The following is a 5985-nucleotide window of genomic DNA, read 5'->3' as shown; positions in this document are numbered from 1 at the left end:
GGTTGCAGTACAACCAAAATTAGAATGACTGTTTGTAATGAACTTCCAATCTTGTTGCATTTGAAATGGTTGCAACCACTTGGAGTCAGATGCCATCTTCAACCCAACTTTGGCACATCAAGACAGTGATAAAACAAGACGGACTGTGATTTAACCATCAAGTTAGAAATTATGTGCAATCTGTTTGTGCAAATCAATGCAAATTTGTTGCTATCTACCTAATTCAAATAAAAAACATTCACATGAACTACTTAGATAGTTTTCTCAGAAGCTCATACATTTGAAATCAAAATTTCCTCTATCAATAGTAATTTAGTTGCTGCAGGACAGAAACATGTAAAATGACACACTCCAGGTGCTCAGCACCTCACTTTTATATACAACCAGTTGGCAAATAGTTGAGTCCCTTATTGCAAAGACATGTGTCACAGACAAGTTGTTCTAACCAGTGCAGACTGACTCAGATTGACTATAAATTAAAGGGCAAATGTAACCAGTATGTAACAAAATATATAAACAATGGGCAAATCAGAAGATTTCAGGAACGACAGGAGCCCAGAGGATGGGTAACCACAATGAAAACACAACTGCAAATGATGAAGCAATAGTTCAACTGTATGTGAAATTTGTGCACTGTATTGCCTTTACAATAACAACCAAAATTGTGTGTGCGCGCACAGATACCCAAAATAAAAAAAGAAAAGAATGTTAGACCCGGGTCTTTTAAAGTGTCAATAGGATCCAGATCAGGCCTGTTTGGTGATCTGGTGAGTTATTGGTGTGAGTTCAGTCCACGATCGATGTATGGTTTGCACTGTTTTGTCCTACCACAGTTCAGGCAACCAGACTTCAAGATTCAATTCCAAATGGGCTGTGGCTCGCCATCCATTGCAATGGAAAATTATTCCTCTTCTGCGGATTTCCACAAAGTCTGTAATCCAATGTTCTCCGAGGAGTCTCGGCTCCTTTCTCCAACTCAAAAAACCTGACCTAAGAGTGAGGTCAGAATTACTTCAAATGAACACGGTTCACACTTAACTAACACTTCTGTTTAAAGTATAAATCATGAACAAAATGTGTTTCAATTTCTAATGTTGTACAACTAATCAAATTCTAAACGTTTTCATTACATGGCAATGTAGCTATCACCAATCATTAAAGCAATTCACACTGCTCATTAAAAGCAGCAAACTCAATATACTCTGCTCACGGTCAAGTAACAACAGTGATGAATAAAAGTAACACAATAAAACATTTCAATACAACAGATAGACATACTGTTTTTTCCTTAACCTAACAACAGCTAATAAGTTCTCAACTAACGCTTAACAACGGGAGTGAGCGTTTAGCACACTCGCTAGCTACTTGCATAGTACCGTCACCATTAGCGTTTGTTTTTTGAAGCGAACAACATTAACATTTCAGGATGCCGATCAGCGGCTATAACAGTTTCGTTACTCACCAGTGCAAAGCACTTCGTATTCATAAAACTAGCTTCAGCTATCCAAATCTGGCGGCTAATCAAGCAGACACCAACAGCTTCGCTGTTTCAACAGCTACCACGTTTTCCCCCACAGGTACTGCTATGGCGCGTGTGGTCTAAGCAGCCTTAGCAGCGCAACCAAACATGAAAAACAAGGCGGGACAAACAATCCCATTGGTTGGACTGCATTTGTATCCAGGTCAAAAAATAAATAGTGGTCACTTTAGGCTTCTTATCAGCGGGACGTGTTTGACCCGTTGCAGTCCCCATCTGTCCCACGACAGGGACTGAATTCAGTTTAACGAAGGTGTGTTTCGGTGTTGGCTTTCCCATAACTGCTGACGGATTCTCAGTTCCTTTCTTTTAGCAGCTACCAGGGCAGGATTTGGATCTGACTCACAGGTGGCCACAATATGACCATCCTCCCCACAACGGAAACAGTACCACGGTTTTGGCTTTACAGTTAAAGCGCTGTGTGGAGGGGGCCCTGGTTCAGTCTTTGCATGGTCAGGTTTTTTAGTTTCATCTTTCTGCATGTGTTCTTTCTTAGAAGCAGTGGGTTTTCTTTGTTTCATGAGTGCTGTCAATTGACTCTTCAAGTCAGCAACTTGCTTCTTTAACTTACTTAGGTCACTTGATTCAGATTCAGCTTGTGTTTCGCTTGTTTCCTGAACACTCTGTCTATGGGAGACAACCTTAGGTTTGGTAGTACCAAGGTGCCGTTTCATTCTACTAGTTTTTGTTTCTTGCCTATTTTCTGCAGTACGCAGCAGCAACAAAAGCTCAGCGAGTGATGGGGGTTGTCGATCCTTAAGTTCTAGCTGCAAGACAGCAAGCAAGTCATGATTCCAACAACCCCTGTAAAATTGTTTCAGGAGGTGTTTGTCGACCTCTTGTGGCTGTACACCTCCCCTGCGTACAGTACGGTTCAATGCCACCTGCAGGCGATGCAGGTAAGCTGAGGGTTTTTCTCCAGGATCTTGCAACGTGTTCATGAACCTCACCAACAATTCCTCCCCATCCTCAACTGTGCCAAAGGCAGATTCCAATAATTGCAGGTAGGTAGATGGTGGCGCTTCAGGTCCAAGATGTCGAACTACATCTGAAGCAGGAATGAGGAGGCTCTCGAGAATTTTATGAGTCTTCTCCAAGTCAGAAACAGAAGTGTCCTCCATCATTAAATCAACATGAGAGCGCCAAGTATCATAATCAGCTTCATTATATGGCCGGGGAATCTTCCCAGAAAAAGCTCTCAGTCTCAAGGTGGAATGGGTACGTGACATCTTATCATCACTCTTTACAACGTGTTCAACCACAATTCTCTGTACGTCTGGTGGGTTAAGCTCACCAGGATTTAGAGTCAGGGATCTCTTGGTTCCAGAGCTTAAAGTCGGTGTGCGATATTCATCATCAGCGTGGCCAAGCTTAGGACAGACTGAAATACCAGCTGATTCAATAAAAGTAGCAGGGGTCTGGCTGGGCCTGTCAGTATGATCAACTTCCTCTATTTCAACCTCAGTACTGCGTGCAACACTTTCTTCGGCGACACCCACAGACTTTTCAATTTTTGTCATCACCTCTCTCAGTACCTCTTCAAAATCTTTCCCACTTAGCTTGGCTATTCCTCGCAGTTCACTCAGGTAAGTATCTGTGACACTCCCCCCAACTCTCTGGGAATAAACATCTGTCAAAGCATGTACAGAAAATACTGCATCAGGATTGGCAGCTGAGGGGTGGACATAGGGCAACAAGGGTCCTAATGTTTGCACTGCTACTCCTGAGTTATACTCCACTATCTGATCCTTGTTGAATTCAGATACTTGATCATCAATGGTGAGGACCCTACTAATAGAGCCGTACTGCTTTAAGAACTCAAAAATCTCTTCATCCTTTTCTGATCCTGTTACCCCACGCACTATGACAGCATTTGGGACCTTAATACCTAATTTTTCAACAAAATCCATCTTTTGGTGCGACAGACGGTCTTACCAAAAGCTCAATCACACAAAATATGCTTCACTATCGTCACCCATTAATTCAAGGCTCCTGGCTGGCTCGCCACTTTTACACTGTAACCAGTATGTAACAAAATATATAAACAATGGGCAAATCAGAAGATTTCAGGAACGACAGGAGCCCAGAGGATGGGTAACCACAATGAAAACACAACTGCAAATGATGAAGCAATAGTTCAACTGTATTTGAAATTTGTGCACTGTATTGCCTTTACAATAACAACCAAAATTGTGTGTGCGCGCACAGATACCCAAAATAAAAAAGAAAAGAATGTTAGACCCGGGTCTTTTAAAGTGTCAATAGGATCCAGATCAGGCCTGTTTGGTGATCTGGTGAGTTATTGGTGTGAGTTCAGTCCACGATCGATGTATGGTTTGCACTGTTTTGTCCTACCACAGTTCAGGCAACCAGACTTCAAGATTCAATTCCAAATGGGCTGTGGCTCGCCATCCATTGCAATGGAAAATTATTCCTCTTCTGCGGATTTCCACAAAGTCTGTAATCCAATGTTCTCCGAGGAGTCTCGGCTCCTTTCTCCAACTCAAAAAACCTGACCTAAGAGTGAGGTCAGAATTACTTCAAATGAACACGGTTCACACTTAACTAACACTTCTGTTTAAAGTATAAATCATGAACAAAATGTGTTTCAATTTCTAATGTTGTACAACTAATCAAATTCTAAACGTTTTCATTACATGGCAATGTAGCTATCACCAATCATTAAAGCAATTCACACTGCTCATTAAAAGCAGCAAACTCAATATACTCTGCTCACGGTCAAGTAACAACAGTGATGAATAAAAGTAACACAATAAAACATTTCAATACAACAGATAGACATACTGTTTTTTCCTTAACCTAACAACAGCTAATAAGTTCTCAACTAACGCTTAACAACGGGAGTGAGCGTTTAGCACACTCGCTAGCTACTTGCATAGTACCGTCACCATTAGCGTTTGTTTTTTGAAGCGAACAACATTAACATTTCAGGATGCCGATCAGCGGCTATAACAGTTTCGTTACTCACCAGTGCAAAGCACTTCGTATTCATAAAACTAGCTTCGGCTATCCAAATCTGGCGGCTAATCAAGCAGACACCAACAGCTTCGCTGTTTCAACAGCTACCACGTTTTCCCCACAGGTACTGCTATGGCGCGTGTGGTCTAAGCAGCCTTAGCAGCGCAACCAAACATGAAAAGCAAGGCGGGACAAACAATCCCATTGGTTGGACTGCATTTGTATCCAGGTCAAAAAATAACCTTTGAGAAACAAAATAAATAAATAAATAACACAAATAATGCAATTCCATACAAAATAATTTGGATTTTTTCTTTAGAGTCTCTCTCCAATCATGAGTGCTTTTAACTGAACAAAATAAAACACCTTTAATAATAATTACAATAAACAGTCTCTAATTCCATCTGTTTGCCACTGGGCTACACAAATACTTGCAAACTTTCACCCATCTGTCTGAGAGTGGTTGCAGTCAGTCTGAGCCCCACAGCAATTATTTGGAGAAAGGTTCTCTGTTACCAGGCAACCTGTGCAATCCCATTTAACCATATAAGTTGACCAAACACTGAATAACTTAAAATTGTTGTTTGTATTAATAATTATTATCATACATGTCTGTGCTTGTGGATTGGATGTCCTCTGACTGTTGGTTCTCAACCACTTTGTAACTAAATAAGATGTCATTTAAATTTCTGAACACCTTCTTTTGTTTTGTTTAAAAAAAGACAAATGTATTTAATCCCCTCATTACAGTAATACAGTCGGTATTTCTCAAATGGTCTGACTAGAACTCTGTTCTGTGTGTAAATCATGGCATCACTTCTCTGTCTATGGCTCCATTTTTGCCGTCTGACTGGTTTTACTTTTTTGCATCTGGAGCTGTATAACAGCAGACTTTTTAAAAAAAAAGGTGCATTTCAGATCTGAAACACTGAAAGCAGAGAAGACAACAAAATGAATGACAGAGTTAATTGAATCACTTCTGATTAACTCTGATTTGATGTGGTCCAATTATGCTCAGACTGTCTGTCTGGAAACACGCCAGCATTCAAGCCAAAGCCAGTAAATATACCAGCAAAGCACATAAATACCACTTGACCCAAACGCACTGCCATTAAATTAAAATATTCTCCAAACTCTTCAAGATCACATATCTGTGGCTTGTAAAATCAGGGGCTCATCACTCCTCCCCGGCCCTGCACTCGTCAAACTTTAGGAGAGCTCCAGGGGTCCATCGGCAGGAAACGAACGCTAATTGTGCTAATGAGTTTGTTTGGATAAGCGCTTACTCCTTCCACCATTACCCCTCAGCGACACAAGCGGCCATCTGACTTCCAGAGACGTCGGGATGGACACACTTGGGATGGGCCGGCTTTGACGGCGACAGGGCCCGGTTGAGTTTTGGTGTGCGGCATGCCCGGCGCATCCATCACCAGCAATAAAGCTCTCTGACACAAGGGCCTGCTCTCATC

At 41.5% G+C, this 5985-nt stretch overlaps 1 long non-coding RNA gene across 1 annotated transcript; it reads right to left on the bottom strand.

The window, feature by feature from the left end:
• Window positions 1-597: 597 nt before the first annotated feature.
• Window positions 598-4935, bottom strand: LOC308393447. Its single transcript, XR_013970977.1, has 3 exons — window positions 4527-4935; window positions 1463-4054; window positions 598-990 (listed from the first exon to the last, which is right to left on the bottom strand). It is a non-coding gene; the product is annotated as an uncharacterized lncRNA (long non-coding RNA).
• Between the last annotated feature and the right edge of the window lie 1050 nt (window positions 4936-5985).

The sequence above is a fragment of the Rhamphochromis sp. 'chilingali' genome (assembly GCF_963969265.1).
Source record: "Rhamphochromis sp. 'chilingali' genome assembly, chromosome: 3".
Taxonomy (NCBI): Eukaryota; Metazoa; Chordata; class Actinopteri; order Cichliformes; family Cichlidae; genus Rhamphochromis; species Rhamphochromis sp. 'chilingali'.
The sequence above is the reverse complement of the archived record's forward strand: the minus strand, read 5'-3'. Positions and strand labels throughout refer to the sequence as shown.